This window comes from Chelonia mydas, chromosome 27 (assembly GCF_015237465.2).
Source record: "Chelonia mydas isolate rCheMyd1 chromosome 27, rCheMyd1.pri.v2, whole genome shotgun sequence".
Classification (NCBI taxonomy): Eukaryota; Metazoa; Chordata; order Testudines; family Cheloniidae; genus Chelonia; species Chelonia mydas.
This window is the reverse complement of record NC_057860.1, coordinates 4,804,141-4,827,285: the sequence shown is the minus strand read 5'-3', so window position 1 is coordinate 4,827,285 and position 23,145 is coordinate 4,804,141. Positions and strand designations below refer to the sequence as shown.

Here is a 23,145-nt window from a genome sequence, read left to right as displayed (position 1 = left end):
GCAGAAAAATTCCTATCAATCTACTCTACATCTACTCTAGGGGACTACACTGGCATAGGCTGGGCAGCATATAGATAGCTTCAGGAAAAAAGAAAGCCACCCATTTCTCCATCTTGAATGTCAACTGGTGTATGCACCAACTAGCCTGGTTAAATTAAACTGGTTGTGTTGGTTTCACTCCCTCCCCCCCGCCAATCAGGGCTTGTCTCCAAGAGAAAGTTGCACCATAGAATCATAGAATATTAGGGTTGGAAGAGACCTCAGGAGATCATCTAGTCCAACCCCCTGCTCAAAGCAGGACCAACCCCAACTAAATCATCCCAGCCAGGGCTTTGTCAAACCAGGCCTTAAAAACCTCTAAGGAAGGAGATTCCACCACCTCCCTAGGTAACCCATTCCAGTGCTTCACCACCCTCCTAGTGAAATAGTGTTTCCTAATATCTAACCTAGACCTCCCCCACTGCAACTTGAGACCATTGCTCCTTCTTCGGTCATCTGCCACAACTGAGAAGAGCCGAACTCCATCCTCTTTGGAAGGATTAAGTAGATTTTTGAAACCAATCTACTTAATCTGGTGCCAAAGACTTTGTAGACACTCTCACTTCAGAAGAAGAGTAGCTTACTTTGGTTCAGTTAATTCTGATTCTAATCAACTCATGCTAAATTGCTATACACCAGGTTTAAATTTATGTGGATGTCAACATGCAAATTAGCACCCTTTTAGTAAGAAATACTCCGTATATAAAAAGTTTGGGTTAACATTGCATTGTTCCATCGTGCTGTGGGAGGATATTTCCACCCCTGGCAGTGCAATGAGTGCATTCTGGGAAGTAATTTATAGCTTACACACACGAATGAATTCAGTCTCACAATCCCTCAGGAGGCAAGGAAACACCTTTATCCCTCTTTATAGATGGAAAATCTGTGGCACTGAAAGACTAAAGGACACAGTTTTCAAAAGAAGGTCCTTATTTTTGGTGCCATAAGTTTTGGACATACTCCGGGTCAGATTTTCGGGTGTTGACCAACTCCAGCGGACATCAATGGCAAAGGCAGGCGCTCCATGTCTCCTGACAACCTGGTCTGCAATCTCTCAGAATTAGTGACCATGTTTGGGAGGAAATAAAATAGCTGTAAGTGACTCACCCGAGGTCACACAGCAGGTTAACAGAACCACCAATAATAGAACCCAGGAGTCCTGGCTCCTAACATAAGAACGGTCATTCTGGGTCAGACCAATGGTCCATCTTGCCCAGTATCCTGTCTGCCGACAGTGGCCAATGCCAGGTGCTTCAGAGGGAATGAACAGAACAGGGCAATTATTAAGTGATCCATCCCCTATGGTCCAGTCCCATCTTCTGGCAGTCAGAGGCTTAGGACACCCAGAGCATGGGGTTGCATCTTGTCTAATAGCCATTGATGGACCTATCCTCCATGAATTTATCTAATTCTTTTTTTAACCCTGTCATACTTTTGGCCTTCACAACATCCCCTGATAATGAGTTCCACAGGTTGACTGTGCGTTGTCTGAAGAAGTACTTCCTTTAGTTTGTTTTAAACCGGCTGCCTATTCATGTCATTGGGTGACCCCTTGTTTTTGTATTATGTGAAAGGGTAAATAACACGTCCCTATTCACTTTCTCTGCACCATTCATGATTTGATAGACGTCCATAACATCCCCTCTTAATCATCTGTTTTCTAAAGTGAACAGGCCCAGTCTTTTTAATCTCACCTCATATGGAAGCTTAATCATTTTTGTTGCCCTTCTTTGTACCTTTTCCAATTCTAATATATCTTTTTTTAAGATGGAGCATCCAGAACTGCACACAGTCAAGGTGTGTGTGTACCGTGGCTTTATATAGTGGCATTATGATCTCTTCTGTCTTATCATCTATCCCTTTCCTAATGCTTCCTAACATTGTTAGCTTTTCTGACTGCCACTGCACGGTATGCAAATGTTTTCAGAGAACTACCCATGGTGACCCCAAGATCTCTTTTTTGAGTGATAAGAGCTAATGTAGATCCCATCATTTTGCATGTAGTAATGGGATTACATTTCCAATGTGCATTACTTTGCATTTATCAACATTAAATTCTATGGGCCATTTTGTTGCCCAGTCACCCAGTTTTGTGACATCCCTTTGTAACTCTTGGCAATCTGCTTTGGACTTAACTAATCCCTTCTTTCTCTGACATACTTTGTGAAAGAAGCTGCTTCTGTGGTATATCCAACAGCCAGAAGCAGCAGGTACCAGAAGCTACTGTGGCGTGGACCATGTGTAATTTGCAGCTGGATTTCTGGAACCACAAGGTTCCTTGTATGCATCCATTGAAAGTTCTCCCATCAGACATGTTACATCACACCTCACCAAGGACTCTACCCTTTTATTCTAGGTCGGTGAGCACTCTTCACCACCCCTTCTTCAAACTGTCCTTCATTTGTCACTTTCTACTCTTTTGTGAGATATTTGCATGTTTGCAAGCCTAGGTTGGGTTGGTTTTATATGTTTATAAATTCATAGATTCCAAGGCCAGAAGGAAGCATTGTGATCGTCTAGTCTGAGCTCCTGTATAACCCAAGCAATAGAACTGACCCACAATAATTCCTAGAGCAGAGCTTTTTAGAAAAAAAATCCGGTCTTGATTTAAAAATTGTCAGTGATGGAGAATACACCACGACCCTTGGTAGATTGTTCCAATGGTTAATTACTCTTAATGTTAAAAATGTACACCTGATTTCCAGTCTGAATTTGTCTAGTTTCAACTTCCAGCCATTGGATCACGTTAGACCTTCTTCCAGCCATTGGATCGTGTTAGACCTTTCTCCGCTAGATTGAAGTGCTCATTATTAGATATTTATTCCCCATATCAATACTTACAGACTGTAGTTGTGTCACCCCCTTAACCTATTCTTTGTTAAACTAAATAGATGGAGCTCCTTGAGTCTATCACTAGAAGACAGGTTTTCTAATCCTTTAATTATTCTCATGGCTCTTCGTTGAACCCTCTCCAATTTATCAACATCTTTCTTGAACTGTGGGCACCAGAACTTGTCACAGGATTCCAGCAGCTCACACCAGTGCCAAACACAGAGATAAAATAACCTGTCTACTCCTACTTGAGATTACCCAGTTTAGACATCCCAGGATCACATTAACTCTTTTTACCACAGCGTCACATTGGGAGCTCATGTTCAGCTGATTATCCACCATGACTCCCAAATCTCTTTCAGAGTCACTCCTTCCCAGAGTCACTCCTTCCCCTATCCTGTAAGTATGGCCTGCATTCTTTGTTCCCAGATGAATACCTTTATATTTTACCATATTAAAATGCTTATTGTTTGCTTGCGCCCAGTAGACCAAGTGATCCAGATTGAATCAGTGACCTGTCCTCTTCATTTTTTACTCTGCACCCCCCACCCTCATTTTTCTGTCATCTGCAAACTTTATCAGTGATGATTTTGTTTTCTTCCAGGTCATTGAAAGAAGTGTTAAATAGCTTCGGGTCAAGAACTCAGCCCTGTGGGACCCCACTGGAGACACACTCACTCGACGATAATTCCTCATTTACAATTAGATTTCGAGACCTATCAGTTAGCCAGTTTCTGATCCACCTCATATGTGCCGTGTTATATTCTTCCAGCTTTTTAATCAAAATGTCATGTGGTACCAAGACAAATGCCTCCCAGACATTTAAGTCTATTGTGTCAACACTATTGCCTTTATCAACCCAACTTGTAATCTCATAAAAAAAAGATATCAAGTTAGTTTGACAAGATCTATTTTTCGTAAACCCATGTTGATTTGCATAAATTACATTACCCTCCTTTATGTCTGTATTAATTGTGTCCTGTATTAGTTGCTCCATTATCTTGCCACAATCAGTGTCAGGCTGAGAGGCCTATAATCACCTAGGTCATCCTGTTCCCCCTTTTTAAAAATTGGCACATTAGCTTTCTTCCAGTCTTCTGGAAATTCCCCAGTGCTCCAAGGCTTATTGAAAATCAACATTAAGAGTCCAGCCAGCTCACCAGCCAGCTCTTTTAAAACTTAGATGCAAATTATCTGGACTTGCTGATTTAAAAAATGTCTAACTTTAGTAGCTTCTGTTTAATATCATCCAGAGGAATGTGAAAGAGTGTTATCATCACCATATGATGAGACTAGAACATCTGGTTTTTTCCTGAAATACAGAACAGAAATATTTATTGAATACGTCTGCTTTTTCTGCATTATGATTTACAATTCTACCATTTCCATCAAGTAATGAACCAATACCATTGTCAGGATTTTTTTATTCCTAATATATTTTTTAAAACTCCTTATTGTCCTTAACGCTGCAGGCCATAAATTTTTCTTTTTGTCTCTTTGCTTCCCTTATCAATTTTCTACAATTCTTAACATCTGATTTATATTCATGACTAGCAACTTTCCCTGTTTTTCAGAGAATAGTTTATCAAAACAGAGCTCCCCTGGTGTCCATGCTGTGGCCAAGTGGCCAAGAGCCCGGCCTAACAGTCAGTAAGTCTTAGGTTATAGTTTCAGCTCTACTTCTGGGTCACTATGGTCTTGTTGCTTCTCTGTGCCTTAGTTTCCCCTTCTATAAAATGGGGACAATGATGCTGACTTCCTTGGTAAAGCATTTTGAAAGAGCTACGTATTATTAATTCTAAGAGCTTCATCAAAGAGAGAGAGAGAGCAAAGGACCAGTGAGACTGGACATCCCCATTTCACAACTATAGGTGGTTGCTTCAGGGCAGAGTCACATTATTATTGTGGGGGAAGCTTAGCGTGCTGTTTTTTCTCCCTCCAGTGGACCACACAGAGCAGTCGATGAGGTTGCTACAGCCTTGGCTAAAAGAGTCAGCGCTTTTAGAACCAGAGGTCATAGGTTGAATCCCACACTCAGGGCCATGGGTAACAGTTACGCTATTGCTGCTGGTCTGTGGATAAATACAGCATTCCAGCCCCCACAGCTGTCAACCCAGAACCATCCACTGTTCAAGGTACATAAAATAAACTAGTTAAATGTATAATCCCAGTGCACCTCACGGAACCACTTCCTGGCTCCTCTGTGCTGCTGCTTATTTGTATTCTTGCTCATCTCTTCAACGTATCCTTCTCAGTATAAAACAACCTCAGGACAGGGCACCCATCTCTCAAACAACTATCCTGACCTTGAAATCTTCTTGCCCCTTCTGAACAGATGGAGCGATACAGAAAGTGACCCACTCCATAACACATGCAATAGAATGAAACGTTATTGTTGTTCTGTTCTCCTATTGATTCCATAAATAAATGATAGGCTGCATGTAACGATGAAGTGGTAACTATGGTTTCCTTAAGAGTATAAGTGCCAAGCTAAATATTTAAAGCCAACATAAATAATTGAACCATGAGCCTCTCTTCTCCAGCAGGGGATTTGGGGTTATAATTTCATCTTTCCCTGCATGAACTGCTGGCTTTGTGGAGAAGACTCTTCTGGGAGCTCCAAATTATTTAAAGAGTTGGGCTGCGGGGTTTATTTTTGAACTGATACACCAGATTTTTGTTACTTCTGAAAGGAGCTAAGTAAAACACTTATGCAGTTACCTGATAAGCGACTAATAAATGGCTGGGATGTATCTATAACCCACAGCGGATCTGCACAGCCACAGGGAGGTCTATAAACTCATGAGTGGTGGGGAGAAAGTGACTAAGGAAAAGTTATTTACTTGTTCCCATAATATAAGAACTGGGGGCCACCAAATGAAATTAATGGACAGCAGGTTTAAAACAAATAAAAGGAAGTAGTTCTTCACACAGCGCACGGTCAACCTGTGGAACTCCTTGCCTGAGGAAAGGAGTACTTGTGGCACCTTAGAGACTAACCAATTTATTTGAGCATAAACTTTCGTGAGCTACAGCTCACTTCATCAGATGCATTCAGTGGAAAGTGTAGAAGATCTTTTTATACACACAAAGCATGAAAAAATACCTCCCCCCACCCCACTCTCCTGCTGGTAATAGCTTATCTAAAGTGATCACTCTCCTTACAATGTGTATGATAATCAAGGTGGGCCATTTCCAGCACAAATCCAGGTTTTCTCACCCCCCCACCCCCCCCACACACACAAACCCACTCTCCTGATGGTAATAGCTTATCTAAAGTGACCACTCTCCTTACAATGTGTATGATAATCAAGGTGGGCCATTTCCAGCACAAATCCAGGGTTTAACAAGAACATCTGAGGAGGGGGGCGGGGTAGGAAAAAACAAGGGGAAATAGGTTACCTTGCATAATGACTTAGCCACTCCCAGTCTCTATTCAAGCCTAAATTAATAGTATCCAATTTGCAAATGAATTCCAATTCAACAGTTTCTCGCTGGAGTCTGGTTTTGAAGTTTTTTTGTTGTAATATCGCAACTTTCATGTCTGTAATCGCGTGACCTGAGAGATTGAAGTGTTCTCCGACTGGTTTATGAATGTTATAATTCTTGACATCTGATTTGTGTCCATTTATTCTTTTACGTAGAGACTGTCCAGTTTGACCAATGTACATGGCAGAGGGGCATTGCTGGCACATGATGGCATATATCACATTGGTGAATGTGCAGGTGAACGAGCCTCTGATAGTGTGGCTGATGTTATTAGGCCCTGTGATGGTGTCCCCTGAATAGATATGTGGGCACAGTTGGCAACGGGCTTTGTTGCAAGGATAGGTTCCTGGGTTAGTAGTTCTGTTGTGTGGTATGTGGTTGCTGGTGAGTATTTGCTTCAGGTTGGGGGTTTCTGTAGGCAAGGACTGGCCTGTCTCCCAAGATTTGTGAGAGTGTTGGGTCATCCTTCAGGATAGGTTGTAGATCCTTAATAATGCGTTGGATGGGTTTTAGTTGGGGGCTGAAGGTGACGGCTAGTGGCGTTCTGTTATTTTCTTTGTTAGGCCTGTCCTGTAGTAGGTGACTTCTGGGAACTCTTCTGGCTCTGTCAATCTGTTTCTTCACTTCCGCAGGTGGGTATTGTAGTTGTAAGAATGCTTGATAGAGATCTTGTAGGTGTTTGTCTCTGTCTGAGGGGTTGGAGCACATGCGGTTGTATCGTAGAGCTTGGCTGCAGACGATGGATTGTGTGGTGTGGTCAGGGTGAAAGCTGGAGGCATGTAGGTAGGAATAGCGGTCAGTAGGTTTCCGGTATAGGGTGGTGTTTATGTGACCATAGTTTATTAGCACTATAGTGTCCAGGAAGTGGATCTCTTGTGTGGACTGGACCAGGCTGAGGTTGATGGTGGGATAGAAATTGTTGAAATCATGGTGGAATTCCTCAAGGGCTTCTTTTCCATGGGTCCAGATGATGAAGATGTCATCAATATAGTGCAAGTAGAGTAGGGGCGTTAGGGGACGAGAGCTGAGGAAGCGTTGTTCTAAATCAGCCATAAAAATGTTGGCATACTGTGGGGCCATGCGGGTACCCATAGCAGTGCCGCTGATCTGAAGGTATACATTGTCCCCAGATGTAAAATAGTTATGGGTAAGGACAAAGTCACAAAGTTCAGCCATCAGGTTAGCCGTGACATTATCGGGGATAGTGTTCTTGACGGCTTTAGTCCATCTTTGTGTGGAATGTTGGTGTAGAGGGCTTCTACATCCATAGCGGCCAGGATGGTGTTATCAGGAAGATCACCGATGGATTGTAGTTTCCTCAGGAAGTCAGTGGTGTCTCGAAGGTAGCTGGGAGTGCTGGTAGCGTAGGGCCTGAGGAGGGAGTCTACATAGCCAGACAATCCTGCTGTCAGGGTGCCAATGCCTGAAATGACAGGGCACCCAGGATTTCCAGGTTTATGGATCTTGGGTAGTAGATAGAATATCCCAGGTCGGGGTTCCAGGGATGTGTCTGTGCAGATTTGATCTTGTGCTTTTTCAGGGAGTTTCTTGAGCAAATACTGTAGTTTCTTTTGGTAACTCTCAGTGGGATCAGAGGGTAATGGCTTGTAGAAAGTGGTATTGGAGAGCTGCCGAGCAGCGTCTTGTTCATATTCCGACCTATTCATGATGACAACAGCACCTCCTTTGTCAGCCTTTTTGATTATGATGTTAGAGTTGTTTCTGAGGCTGTGGATGGCATTGTGTTCTGCCCGGCTGAGGTTATGGGGCAAGTGATGCTGCTTTTCCACAATTTCAGCCCGTGCACGTCGGCGGAAGCACTCTATGTAGAAGTCCAGTCTGTTGTTTCGACCTTCAGGAGGAGTCCACCTAGAATCCTTCTTTTTGTAGTGTTGGTAGGGAGGTCTCTGTGGATTAGTATGTTGTTCAGAGGTGTGTTGGAAATATTCCTTGAGTCAGAGATGTCGAAAATAGGATTCTAGGTCACCACAGAACTGTATCATGTTCGTGGTGGTGGAGGGACAGAAGGAGAGGCCCCGAGATAGGACAACTGCTTCTGCTGGGCTGAGAGTATAGCTGGATAGATTAACAATATTGCTGGGTGGGTTAAGGGAACCATTGCTGTGGCCCCTTGTAGCATGTAGTAGTTTAGAAAGTTTAGTGTCCTTTTTCTTTTGTAGAGAAGCAAAGTGTGCATTGTAAATGGCTTGTCTAGTTTTAGTAAAATCCAGCCACGAGGAAGTTTGTGTGGAAGGTTGGTTTATGAGAGTATCCAGTTTTGAGAGCTCATTCTTAATCTTTCCCTGTTTGCTGTAGAGGATGTTGATCAGGTGGTTCCGTAGTTTCTTTGAGAGCGTGTGGCACAAGCTGTCAGCATAGTCTGTGTGGTATGTAGATTGTAATGGATTTTTTTACCTTCAGTCCTTTTGGTACGATGTCCATCTGTTTGCATTTGGAAAGGAAGATGATGTCTGTCTGTATCTGTACAAGTTTTTTCATGCAGTTGATAGATTTCCACTCCATACGGCTAAATGCAGTGCCTTGCATAATGACAGGTTTCAGAGTAACAGCCGTGTTAGTCTGTATTCGCAAAAAGAAAAGGAGTACTTGTGGCACCTTAGAGACTAACCAATTTATTTGAGCATAAGCTTTCGTGAGCTACAGCTCACTTCATCGGATCGCACTGTGGAAAGTGTAGAAGATCTTTTTATACACACAAAGCATGAAAAAATACCTCCCCCCAGCCCGTCTCTGCCCAGCACTCCTCCTTCATGGAACACCATCCCATGGTCAAAGAATCCAAAGCCTTCTCTCCGACACCACCTGCGTAGCCATTCGTTGACTTCCACGATTCGACAGTCTCTACCCCGGCCTTTTCCTTCCATGGGGAGGATGGACGAGAACACCACTTGCACCTCAAACTCCTTTATCCTTCTTCCCAGAGCCACGTAGTCCGCAGTGATCTGCTCAGGGTCATTCTTGGCAGTATCATTGGTGCCTACGTGAAGAAGCAGGATGGGGTAGCGAGCCGAGGGCTTGATGAGTCTCGGCAGTCTCTCCGTCATATCACGAATCTTAGCTCCTGGCAAGCAGCAGAATTCTCAGTTTTCCGGTCGGGGCGGCAGATAGGTGACTCAGTCCCCCTGAGGAGAGAGTCCCCGACCACCACCACCTGCCTCCTTCTCTTGGGAGCGGTGGTCGTGGAACCCCCAACCCTAGGACAGTGGATCCCATGCCTTCCAATCGGCGGAGTCTCCTTCTGCTCCCTTCCCTCAGATGTATCATCTGGTCCACTCTCCACATTAGTACCTGTGGAGAGAACATGAAAACAGTTACTTACCTGTATCTGCCCTGCTGGTACATGGACGTTCCCCTTTTTTCTTCTGGAGGTCACATGCTGCCAAATTTCTTCACCATCCTTCTGTCCCCGATGTGCAGCCTGCTCTGAATCTTCAGAACCTTGTGCCATAGAAGCCTATCCTGACATCCGTCCAGGAAATCTTCAGTTTCTCGTATGCAACGCAGGGTCGATACCTGTTGCTCCAGACCTTGAACCTTCTCTTCCAGTATGGAGACCAGCTTGCACTTTGTAAAGACAAAGTCACACCTGTCCTGTGGAAGAAAGACAAACATAGCACATCCAGTGCAGGTCACAATAGCTGAACACCCCCCATCCATATTACCTTCCTTCTACGAGCTTCCTCAGGAGTTGTAGTAGTTACTTAGAGAATCCGGCAAGATGTAAGCCTCAGTGGGCTCTCCCCAGGTGAACTCCCAGGCAAACTCCTTTTGTTAGCTGCTGTGCTGTTCGCTGCTCAGCTGGTTCGCAACTGACTGGCTTTTTATGCAGTCAGGCCCACTTAAGGCTCACTTGGAACAAAGTACACCCAGTTCCCACCCTTTTCAAAAAAAACAATCAAGCACACAGCACACAGGAACAATCTTGTATTGTCTAGATGAGGCCATAGAAGGCCTGGTCAAGCTGTCTTTCTCAAAATATCACTGCCCCACCCACCCTTACTCCATCCACCCCCTCCAAAACAAAAAATGGCTTTTCATCCAAAACAATTTTTTTTATTTTGGTGGAAATTTTTCAGTGAAAAAGCCTTTTCAGTGAAAAACACTTTTCACTGAAACTTTCAGTTGTTGAAAGCAGAATGTTTTAACCAAAAATATTTTTTGTAAAACCAAAGTTTTTTGTCTTTCAGTTTTTTATTGAAAAGCTGAAAAAAAAGTAATTGGATTTTTTTTTCTATTTTTTGTGTTTCACAAACAGAGTTGACATTTTTTAACCAGTTCTACCCAATCAGGTTTATTTCCTGTCTCTAACCTTTAGGGTGCAATATTCTGGGTGCTGTTACTGGTCATAGAATCATAGAAGAATAGGGATGGAAGAGACCTCAGGAGGTCATCTAGTCCAGCCCCCTGCTCAAAGCAGGACCAACCCAAATTAAATCATCCCAGCCAGGGCTTTGTCAAGCCGGGCCTTAAAAACCTCTAAGGATGGAGATTCCACCATGTCCCTAGGTAACCCATTCCAGTGCTTCACCACCCTCCTAGTGAAAAAGTTTTTTCTAATATCCAACCTAAACCTCCCCCACTGCAACTTGAGACCATTACTCCTTGTTCTGTCATCTGCTACCACTGAGAACAGTCTAGATCCATCCTCTTTGGAACCCCTTTCAGGTAGTTGAAAGCAGCTATCAAATCCCCCCTCATTCTTCTCTTCCGCAGACTAAACAATCCCAGTTCCCTCAGCCTCTCCTAGTAAGTCATGCCCTAGCCCCCTAATCATTTTTGTTGCCCTCCGCTGGACTCTCTCCAATTTGTCCACATCCTTTCTGTAGTGAGGGGCCCAAAACTGGACGCAATATTCCAGGTATGGCCTCAGCAATGCTGAATAGAGGGGAATAATCACTTCCCTCGATCTGTTGGCAATGCTGGGGATGCTGCGGGCAATGCTGGGGATTTGGATTTGAAATCCTCTGATTTATGATGTTCAGCTTAAAACAATTGGGTGGCATATGGGCACAATGGTGCCCCCTACTGGATGGAATTGGACCCACTCAAGTGATTGGTCCTGGGTAGCATGAAGAGATTCTTTTACCAGTTCCTGGCTAATTGGAGCTGCGAAGCCAGCGCTCTGGGTGGAGGCAGCACACAGAGCTGCCTGGCCACGCCTCCGCCTAGGAGCTGAGCAAGGGGGATGTCACTGCTTCTGGGGAGCCCCATAGCTAAGTGCCACCCAGAGCCCTCCTTACCCCGTCCTGTGCCCCAACCCCCTGTCACCTCCCACACCCAAACTCTGCTGCTGCTGCTGCTGGGCAGGGGGAGGTGTGGAGCCAGGTAGGGAGCCTGCCAGCCCTGCCAACCCCCCTCCCCACTTCTGCCCCGCCAGCATCAGCAGGCATCCCGAGCTCTGCACCGCCACACCCCACCCCCAGCACCTGGGCCACCCTTCCCCAGAAACCACGGTGCCCCTGGACAGCCCCCAAGTTTTAGTCAGGGGGTATATAATAAAATCATGGCCAGATCATGGACCATAAATTTTTGTTTACTGCCCATGACCAGTCCATGAATTTTACTAAAAATACCTGTGATTAAAACGTAGCCTTAATCATTATGTGTAATCACATAAAATCCATCTTTCAGTCGTTAATATACTTATGTTATTGTTTTATCTAAACCAGTATGTTTGGATTAACATGTGTGGGAAACTCCATTTGGGATAACAAGGCTGGTGCATATCATTTTCCACTGATGAAATTACGGACTTTCTATGAGCTTGTATTGTTCAGGAGAATACTGAGCAGTACAAGATGCACATTTCTGGGGGACAAGGCTGGGACTAGGAATTTGCAGGTGTTACCATGGATGTAACTCATGAGTGGTGGGCCAGAACATTCATGTAACTTAGCTGGGAGTTTCAGAGTAGCAGCTGTGTTAATCTGTATCTGCACAAAGAAAAGGAGTACTTGGGGCACCTTAGAGACTAACCAATTCATTTGAGCATAAGTTTTCGTGAGCTATAGCTCACTTCATCGGATGCATGCAGCTGGGAGTGATTTTGCACGCTGAAGGCTGTGTGAACAGGCCAGGAGTGGATGTTCTCACAGCAAAACAGTGTAAAAGGCACTCCAGGCTGGCAAATTAAGAGGGCACAGCTGTACAACAGTCCAGATTGCACCCTGGGTAATGTCACACATGCCCATCATTGTAATTACGTAGGTAACATTGTATGGACAGCTGAGTGAATAATTAATTTTTTGGTTCAGCGGCTGTTCCAAAAAATCAGAAAGAAATAGTTTGGATTGAACCGAAACTGATTTTTTTTAGAATATTCCATCAATCAGAAAAGTCCATTTCCTGTCTCTTCAGAGCTGGGATTTGAACATGGTCTCCTACATCCAGGTGAGTTCCCTAACCACTGGAGTAAAGGTTATAGGGTAAGAGGACAGTGGCACCCCCACCTCCTCCGTCTGTTTGTCAGTGGTCGAAACTGTTCATGCTAAATTCACGAACAGGTTGGGGTTGACCAAGTGTGCCCTAAGAGACACAAGCTACACTGGCAAAAGCACTTTTATTTTTATACAAGTGTGTCTACACCAGGGCTTATATCAAGATAATTATGTCAGTAAAAAAAATCACACCCCTAACAGTTGGTATAGCTGTGCTGGCAATAACCCCAGTGTAGACCCAATCTCAAGTAAGAGCTTTTCTCTGCAACCAGGAGGGCTAGAAACTGACTTTTAAAAATGACATTCTCACATGACTCCAGGAGCTGGTGCTTTAAGAAAAAAACACCAATTATCATGAGATTCATGATAAAATAATGAGCGCTGGCAGCACTGCAGAGACAGGGAGATTTATCCTGGTAACCAGCACTGTCAAGTCTGAGCTTTGTTGCAAACCATTGTGTGAGTGAAGGCAGGGTGACACCTCATGAAAGCCCCTGCTGTGGGAAAAGTTGTTAACCCTGAACAGCATCTACCCCTGAGCTGTGCAAATGCTTTGAATGATTCCCTTGAGATGATTTCATGTTCCTTCCTTGTTCTTCTTTTAGCCATGGCTGAAGCATGCTAAGCCCCTACTAGAGAGGGTGAGTGCTCCACACCAAGTGGGCATGGCTTACACACATATGTGCTGGATTCACTATGGTCTCATGCGATTTCAGAAGATTTTCAATATTATTTTTACTGCAGGAGAAAGAAAGAAAGAAAGAAAGAAAGAAAGAAAGAAAGAAAGAAAGAAAGAAAGAAAGAAAGAAAGAAAGATGTAAATTACAAACAACAAAGTCATTACCCTGTGTTTGGTAGAGGGTTTTTTTTTTCAGCTAGTGGCAAGACAGGAAATCTCAATAAAATGAAATTTGCCATTTTGTGGGTAACAGAAATAACCTTATCCATATCTTGGGTTTAATCCAAAACTCAGCACCTCTTGGCTTTGTCTTCCAGAGGATGACATAGTTAGACTAACAACATGACAATTAAAAAAACAAACCCCCAAATGCTTGAAAAATTAAAAATGTGTGGCTCTGAGCACGTTTCAGACACTGCCGTTGCTAAAACACACAGCACTGTGGACACAATGATTCCAAATATAACCCCTGCTAATGCCAGTGACCAAATACCTCCAAGAAAAAAAACTGAAAAAAATTATCATTGCCATCTGAGCAGTGCCAGGGGAGGGAGACCCCAGTGAGTCTGGATCTGAGATAGCTTTGACTCTGCAATCCAAATAACAAAAACTGCCAGAAAACTGCATCACTGAACAATGGGGGGCCCATGATAAGGATTTCATTTACAGTTAATGAGGTGGTAATCATGGCTTAATTAACTACTCACTGATTGCTATCCTTGCATATTTACTGGAGTCAATGCAGCTGCTCAGCTACAGCCTTCAATCTAAGAAACGGACCATGTGACCGACATGGCTAGTAAAATCCATTTATTTTTATTAATTTATCTAGATTTAAGATGATAAAAAAGATGCCAAGCCAAGACTCTTGGCACCCTAAGTCATGATACAATAAAATTCCAGCAACATTAAAGTAATTATTTCAATAGGAAACGTATGAGCGACCACCTACAGAAACTGTGAGTTTGTCATGAAGGTTACGGACTCGTGACTTCCGCACTGGCTGGTGCACCTGGCTCAGGGGCAGTCCCACCCCCACACAAGCTCCTAATGCCTCCTGCTCCCAGCTCCTTACCCGCACACCACAAACTGAAGTGAGCTCCTGCCGCCCCCTCAATGGTGGTGTGAAGCAACCCCTCAACCTTCTCCAAAACCCCTCTCAAACAGGTGTCTTTTGCAGCATGCCTGGAAGGTCACCACCTTTGGGCTATTTCGGACCCAGGTGAGTCCCAGAGCCCTTACAGAGAATGGCCTGCCAGCCACTCCATCTCTCAGCTCAGATGTCCCTGTTGACTGCAGTTGTAGAAGTATTGACGTGACCCCTCAAATAGGATGGGCCCAGCAGGCCATTTAGGGTATGACCACACTGCAAAGAAAACCCCTGGTGCCAAGTCTTAGATCCTGGGTTAAAATTAGCAGTGTAGACATTCCTGCTCGGGCTGGCACTTGGGCTCTGAAACCTGGTGCGGGAGATGGACTCAGAGCCTGGGATCCTGCCCAAGAGGAAATGTCTACACTGCTATTTTCAAGCCGGAGCCCTGTGAGCTGAGCCAGCTGACCTGTGCTCTGAGACTTGGTGCTGCGGGTTTTTCTTTGCTGTGTAGACACACCCATAGAGCTTTATAGGTCATCAAGAGAACTGGGCAGATAACCAATTTTTCTGCTTACTGGCAATTTTGAAAGGCTGGAAAAAGTTTCTTTCCGGGGAGACCAAAACCAATATTTTTCAGCGAATCGAGAAGTGTTATTCCTTGACTTTAGCAAAGCTTTTGATACAGTCTCCCACAGTATTCTTGCCAGTAAGTTAAAGAAGTATGGGCTGGATGAATGGACTATCAGGTGGATAGAAAGCTGGCTAGATCCTCGGTCTCAACAGGTAGTGATCAATGGCTCCATGTCTAATTGGCAGCCGTATCAAGCAGAGTGCCCCAAGGGTCAGTCCTGAGGCCAGTTTTGTTCAATATCTTCATTAATGATCTGAAGGATGGCGTGGATTGCACCCTCAGCAAGTTTGCAGCTGACACTAAACTGGGAGGAGAGGTAGATACTCTGGAGGGTAGGGATAGGGTCCAGAGGGACCTAGACAAATTAGAGGATTGGGCCAAAAGAAATCTGACGAGGTTCGACAAGGACAAGTGCAGAGTCCTGCCCTTAGGACGGAAGAATCCCATGCACCGCTACAGATTAGGGACCGAGTGGCTAGGCAGCAGTTCTGCAGAAAAGGACCTAGGGGTTACAGTGGATGAGAAGCTGGATATGAGTCAACAGTGTGCCCTTGTTGCCAAGAAGGTTAATGGCATTTTGGGCTGTATAAGTAGGAGCATTGCCAACAGATCGAGGGACTTGATCATTCCCCTCTATTCGGCATTGGTGAGGCCTCATGGGCCCCACACTACAAGAAGGATGTGGAAAAATTGGAAAGAGTCCAGCGGAGGGCAACAAAAATGATTCAGGGGCTGGAGCACATGATTTATGAGAAGGGGCTGAGGCAACTGGGATTATTTAGTCTGCAGAAGAGAAGAATGAGGGGGGATTTGATAGCTGCTTTCAATTACCTGAAAGGGGGTTCCAAAGAGGATGGATCTAGACTGTTCTCAGTGGTAGCAGATGACAGAACAAGGAGTAATGGTCTCAAGTTGCAGTGGGGGAGGTTTAGGGTGGATATTAGGAAAAAACTTTTTCACTAGGAGGTGGTGAAGCCCAGGAATGGGTTACCTAGGGAGGTGGTGGAATCTCCTTCCTTAGAGGTTTTTAAGGTCAGGCTTGATAAAGCCCTGGCTGGGATGATTTAGTTGGGGATTGGTCCAGCTTTGAGCAGGGGGTTGGACTAGATGACCTCCTGAGATCCCTTCCTACCCTGATATTCTATGATTCTATGAAGTGGAAGAAATTGATTTCCAGTTGAACAAAAGGTTTTGGTTCAATTCTGGGCACTTTTAAATGTTTCTGATTTTTTAAAAATAAATTAAAAAACATGTTGAACTGAAAAATCTGTTTTCTTGAGAAAATGTGAAAATGAGACCTTTGGATTTTTTCTGATCCCCCCACCACTCCCCGGCCAAAAAAAACCCAAAACAATTTAGTGAAACCAACATAAATTCATGAAACATTTTGGTCTTGCCAAATCCACCTTTTTTTGTGAACTGGTTCAGCTGCAAAATTTCACCCAGGTTTAATAACCAACAGCTGAAACTTGGCCCAGGAAGCTCTGGGCAGCTAATGCCAATCTAGCAGGGAAACTGTAGGTCCCTGGTGGCCTTGCTATAGCTGATTGTCACTCTAACCTCCCATGCTGGGTGAGGCGACTGAGGAAACTTTCACGACCACTTTGGACTTCCTTGGGTCCGTTCAGTCTGGCCACAGGCCTGGGCATGGAATGGAAGAAGCAACACTAGTCCCTTTTGCAGATGGCATCCAACAATGGCTCGAGATCCTGGGATCTTATGATTCTTTTGGGCCTGACAACAGCCGCTCCATTGACCGGGAGGTTCTGTTGACTTGCCCATGGACCCTGGCAGGGGCACAGAATCCCACTTCAGTGGGTCTAATCGGTACGCTAGGAGAACTCCCAGGGGGGATGTTGGGTGGTTGCCCACCTACCCCAAGCGTTCTGCTGTGCATGGTTCCACAGTCTACTGTTTCATCCTCCCTCTGTGGCCACAGGGAGCCAGCTCTGCCACCGTGCTGCCATTGATGTCCTGATGTCACGCAGCCAGGTGTCTCTTTCCCCTCTGCTCAAAATTCACAGCAAGCTCAGGTGTACATCTACCCTGCACTAGTATGCTGTGCACTAATTATCCTTGTGGACCCAGCTGCTGTGCACTAAACATTCAGCAGTGCTGCAAAATGGGAGTAGATTAAAGTTCACTAAGGAATATTTAGTGCATGGCAGCAGGGGCCGCTGGGGCATTTAGCACGTGGCAGGCTACTGTGGGGTAGATTCACACCCCAACTTGCCATGAACTAGGTTTTCGGGTAGACACGCCCCAAGAAATTGAGGAGAGGAGACCGTTCATGAGAAAAGATGTGAAGTTCAGGTTTAGCCCTATTTAATCTGAGGCAGAAGGAAGAGATGCTGGAAAGACAGGAAGAAATGAGAGCCTGGATGGAGGTCGATAGGGAAGGAGTGACGAGGCAAAGACCATGGGAATTGATTAAATCAGCCAGGGCTGCTCCTCCCTCTACTAGAAACTGCCTACAGGCTCAGGCAGACATCACTGTACCGAAGAAACAGGTCAGTTCCTCCTCTCAAAGCTAGTGCCTCAGGCTCTCTGCACACTCAGGCAGACGTCGCTGCTTCAGTTACACTCAGAGCCGTCCCTCCCCTCTCAAGGTGATGGTTTTGGGTCTCTGCAGATTCAGGCAGGCGTGGCGCTTGGGGTACACTCAGTTCACATTTCCAAGCACTCCTTCACAACCCTGAGGGCTAGCAACAGAATGAACGAAAGCTGAGATTCTCAGGTCAGCACATGATTCTGGGATCCAGGGTATGGGTCCACTGTGCCTAGATTGTATCTGAACCCTGCTAAGGGAAAGCCAAGCTTTGGGAGAGCAGCAGAACTCACACAAATATATTTTGGACATCTGCACAATCTGCTGTGAGTGGCATCTCAGTTTTGGCATCCTGAGTGGTGCAGAGATTGACCTGTGGGGGAAGCTTAAAAAAGTACCACCGTGGGTTTTTAATTTTCCTTATATATTTTCCAATCAAGCCCTGGTTCATATTTAACATCCCTTCTCTCCAAAAAGAAGCTAGAGGTGACAGGGAACTGACCCAGAGAATGGCACATCTGAGGACTGCGTGTGTGTGGCATGAGAGGGGTACATATAAGGGAGTGCACATGGGTGAATGCAGTGTGTGTGTGTGATATACTGGGTGTGTGCATGCAGGGGATGTCTCTGTGCTAAGGATGGTGAGCGTGGTGGTGTGGATTGAGGGTGCAGTGTGTCCGGGGGTAGTTCTGTTTGCACGAGGCTCAGTTTGCACGTGTAGTGTGCATGTTTATATAGGGCTGTTTAGCTGCACTCCTGCATTGCAAAGCCAGCATGCTGCACTGAGATGTCCTAATTGCCAAGACACAGATGTTGCTTGAGTGTAGTCCACTGCTTGCACAGATGACATACAAGGCCAAGGGGAACGCTCCCACAGCTCTGGGTGTCATTCTCCTGAGGAAAGCGTAGCACAGTGCAAAGCCAGGGTCAAGGGAACATCAGACACACAGTGCCCAATAAGTCATTGAGGCCAGTCCCAGCTGCTCAGGCCCCTGACAGACACCCAGAGGCAAACACTGAGATATCTGGACATGAGCCTTAGGAGCTCACCAAGGAGCTCCGAGCTCAGCCGGCCGGGAGCTCAGCAGCTGGAGTTTGCTATGACCTGTCCCCCACTCCAGCTAACATTTCCCTGCAGTAAAGCATGGGGCTGTTCTTTATGCTCATCCCAACTGAAATGGGGATTTCTGACCTTTTAATTTATATATTTTAAACATTATTTTTTATGATGCAATTATCTGCCCTCAGGGGAAGTCTCCTGCTGATCCCAGACACTTAGTGACTGATTTATGCCCTGACGCTTGAGGGTTTATGTCTTTGTACATTTTTAGTCCTATTTAATGTAAATGCGGATGTTCCTACTAGACATATAATTATTGATAACATTCCATAACCAGGGCCCAGAACTTCATAATGGATTTAATGCCAAACAAACATCACAAGTCCCTGCTCTCAAGAGCTCCTTGGCTAAAGGTGCCTGACAGAGTACATGACAAGACCAAATAAAGCTATTAAGCTGATCAGAAAATAAGGGAAGAGGGGGAATTATGTGGAAAGGCTTTTCAATGTAAACCCCCAAACTGGAAAATTTTGGCCCCAAACTCCCAGAAACGGAAATATTTTCATCAGAAGACTGAAAAAAAATCTGATTTCATTTTTTTTTTTAAATGAAAAATCAAAATTCTTTGAGGAAAGCAGACACTTTCCATGAACATTTTCTTAGTTGAGTCTATCTCCCCCGCCCCCAATCCCGCGCCAAATTTTCTGACTGAACAAAAAATTTCTACAGAAAATTTTCAACCAGCCCCAGTTGTTATAAAGACATATGCCATGCAGGCCATCACACAGGTGGCAAGGGATCCTATTGTATGAGGGGTAAAGGGTTGCTTCGATGAGGAGATCAAAGGAGTTTGTTATAGTAAAATGGAGATTTATTCCTGGCATGACAGGCAACAAGAAAGCAGGAGCCACGATACAAGTGGACGAAGGAGCTGCCAGGTGCTGGGCCAGACCTGAGGGACCTTGAAAGTGGCTGGTGACTGGGTGGGTTCAGAGCTGTGAAACATTTTGAAGCTTAAGCTTTATAGAGGGGGACGGTGCAGGGCGTCCAGGGCTGAGGAGATGATGTGACTGGAGCAGAGGGAAAGGAAGATGATCCTGGAGGAGTTCTGGTGGGATGGAGTGGGACAAGGTAGCCATGTGGAGGCTGGAGAGGAAGAACATGGAGTAGTCGAGTCTGGAGATGAGAAAAGGATAAACTAAAACCTGGGCCGTGGAGATGGTGGAGGACGGGCCAATCCCAGAGATACCGGACAAGTGCAAAGACTTGGGCAAAGGCTCTCCCTCTAGTACTAATCATGCCTCCTCCCCTAGCACTGGTCTCTGTCAGCCCTAACTAATTCTACCCCTTTCCCCTCCCTTTCACCCTCCATAATCCCCCTCCCCCACAACCTTCATTCAGACTGTCCCTCCTTCCACTTTAGCACTTCCTCAGCCCCCATGCTCCCATCCTAGCCCCCGCACCCAAGTCTGTCCGACTGTCTCGCCTTTCCAATGTTCCTGCTGACCTATTGACACAGCCCTTGTAACTGGTTTGGACAGTACTTTAATCTCTTATTACCTAGCGGGTGACAGGAAGCAGGCATAACATCGGCCTACATGTGCCTACTTCACTGACAACTGGTGTGTCCCAAACCTCACATTCCCCTGTGCTGGCTCATTTCCATTGCTGCAGCCATGTCATCTTCTCATCTCCTTTCCTTGCTCCCCTGACCCTGTGGCACATGCCAAACTGGTCAAACTGGGTTCCAGTGGAGACTTACAGCAATCGGGAAAAGACACACAACCTGATGAGAATTCCTGTCTGAGCTAGTCAACATATCGGCTTTTTTTAAAAAAAATTAATTATATGAAAACATATGGAAGTGTAGCCCTTATTAATTAAAATATAGACATTAGAATGTTTTAATTAGAGCTGGCTGGAATTTCTGCTGGAAAACGTTGGGGGGGGGTTCAACTTTGTTGACATTTTTCATGGAAAAGGTCTGCTTTTCAGCAAAATCTTGAAATGTGAACTATTTAGTTTGAAAACCAAAAACTTTTCTGGTTTTGGCTGTTGGCTTTTTTCAACCAAATGTTGAAGTTCTCCACGGACACAAAAAGTTTCATTTAGTCCAATCTCCCAATTTTCCATCTAAAAACAGTTGTTGATGAAACATTTTGAGCCAGCCCTGATTTTAATGCAAGTGTCAGGTGGCTTTCCTGGGCTATATTTTGCAGCATCCTGTACTTCTAAGGTTTGGAACTGTGCTGAGGAGGTCAAAGGGACACAGCTCTGTTGGGCAGTTGTCAAAAGAGGGGATGTAGACAACTTTCTAGCAGCGAGGCTTGTGCAGGCTGAGCGTGTGCTTGTTTTTGCAGGACAGCGAAAATTTAATAAAAAACTCCATTTTTAAACAGCACCCTAGTTTGCGGGGGTGGGGGTGTACAGGAGCAAAAAGACATGAACTATTAGGACAAAATGAGAGAAAAGCCAGAAATCCCACTGACAACACGCTCTGGACTGCGGTTTAGAAAGTTACCCCATGTCATTCCAGCTGGCATGTGACCAAGATGCCTTGTGAAAACGAAAGCTACATCCAAGGCCATTTTCCCATCATGCTTGAGCCATGATGCTCCTCCCACCTTAATGAGGCATCTGCTGATTAGAGCTGGAGTTCCACCTCTGGGGTCCCCAGACACTTGCTAGTTTCTCGGGCTCAGATCAGGGGTAGATTCATCTTCCAGTCCCTCTGGGATATTGGCAAAGGTGAAATGTATCTAATGTAGCTTTTGCTTTTCTCTCTGCTCTTGTTCTGCCTCATTGCATTCAAGCCATCAACTGAGTAACAGTGGCAGATACAGAGAAGTGAAATGGCTTGGAAGTAATTAGCCTTTCTCTGAACATTGGAATAAGTTTCCATAGTCACCTATGGCAGAGGAGGGTCTGTTGGTCTGTCCGTCTGTCCTGAGACATAGATTTGGATTTTTCATTGATAAAACAAATGCCCCCAAACCAAAATATGTTGGCATAAAATTGAAAACTGAAATATTTTGATATTTGAATTTCTGCTGAAAAGTGAAATGTTACCACGGAAATTTAGAAGAAAATTATTTTTTTGCTTTTGTTGATTTTTTTCGGGGGGGGGGGGGGGGATTAAAATGACACCTGCTCAGATGAGTTTGTCTACCCACCACTAACTGGTTTTGGGGGCGTGAAGAGCAAAGGCAAAAAGTAGTTTGCAGAACTAAAATGTCAAGTATCAGCAAGTCACCCCTCTCAGATATTCACTGGTCAAATTGACAGGGGCTCTACCTGAAACATTATGAGCTTTAAGGATTACTGCAAAATTTTGCAGAATAAATTCCCCAAAATTCTGGAAACAACTCCAGGCTAAAATTCTGCAACGGCACATTAGTGTCCCCAGGGAGGAAGCACACTGACGTGTTCATATGACAAACTCTGCATATCAGGCCTTGAAAGAGCTGAAACACCACAAGCACCTTTGCTTTCGGCAGAACTAAAAGTTGAAGCTTTTGCAATATCATTTAATAATCTGCAATACAATAGACAGAAGATGTAATGCAACAAGGTGGGTGAGTTAATATCTTTTATTGAACCAACTTCTGTTGTTGAGAGAGACGAGCTTTCCGCACTAGAAGTCGGTCCAATAAGAGATATTACCTCACTCACCTTGTCTTGTAATATCCGGTGACTGACACAACTGCAAGAGCTCTGCAAAAAACAGAAGATGTAATGACATGCAGTGCAGTGGATAGATGATGTAATTATATGCAGTTCAACAGACGGTGAGATGATGTAATGACACACGGTGCAATGGACAATTCCAGCCATACACCTTTAACAAAGGAACAAACAGTCAGGATTAGGATGTTTTCAAAAACCTTGGATGTTCCTGGAGAACATCACTTGAAACTCAACCCAGAGGTGAAATTGGTACAATAAGCACTACCTGGATTAGCCAGTTCCTTTGAAGAAGGAACTTGAAAACAGATTGACAAGCTTGTGGAGTCTTAAAGGAAGTCAAACGACTGACTGACAGGCTGGTTCAGCAGTCGGGTAGCTATTGAAAAAGCAAGACAAACGCTGCATATGCATTGACCTTTTTATGCCACAATAAAGCTTTAAAATGCTCCCATTATCTTTTGACAACAGTGGAAGAGATTCTGCCAAGACTCACAAAGGCAGACGTCAGCTTTAGATGCCAAAGATGGTTTCCAGCGGGTAAAAGTGAATGAAGAAAGCAGCTATTTGATGACTGTAGCAGCCCATCTTTAGATAAACTTTCTAGACCTCCAGAAAGTTCACAACCAACC

The 23,145-nt window shown here is 44.8% G+C and overlaps 1 protein-coding gene and 1 long non-coding RNA gene across 3 annotated transcripts in view; both read left to right on the top strand.

The window, feature by feature from the left end:
* LOC122463916 overlaps positions 1-3,551 on the top strand; it is a 398,329-nt gene extending 394,778 nt beyond the window's left edge. The window contains exon 3 of the long non-coding RNA XR_006287670.1: positions 3,476-3,551. This is a non-coding gene — a long non-coding RNA (uncharacterized LOC122463916). The remainder of the gene's footprint in view (positions 1-3,475) is intronic.
* ASIC2 (acid sensing ion channel subunit 2) overlaps positions 1-23,145 on the top strand; it is a 1,285,436-nt gene that overhangs the window by 396,631 nt on the left and 865,660 nt on the right. The gene's annotated exons all lie outside the window — the stretch shown is intronic.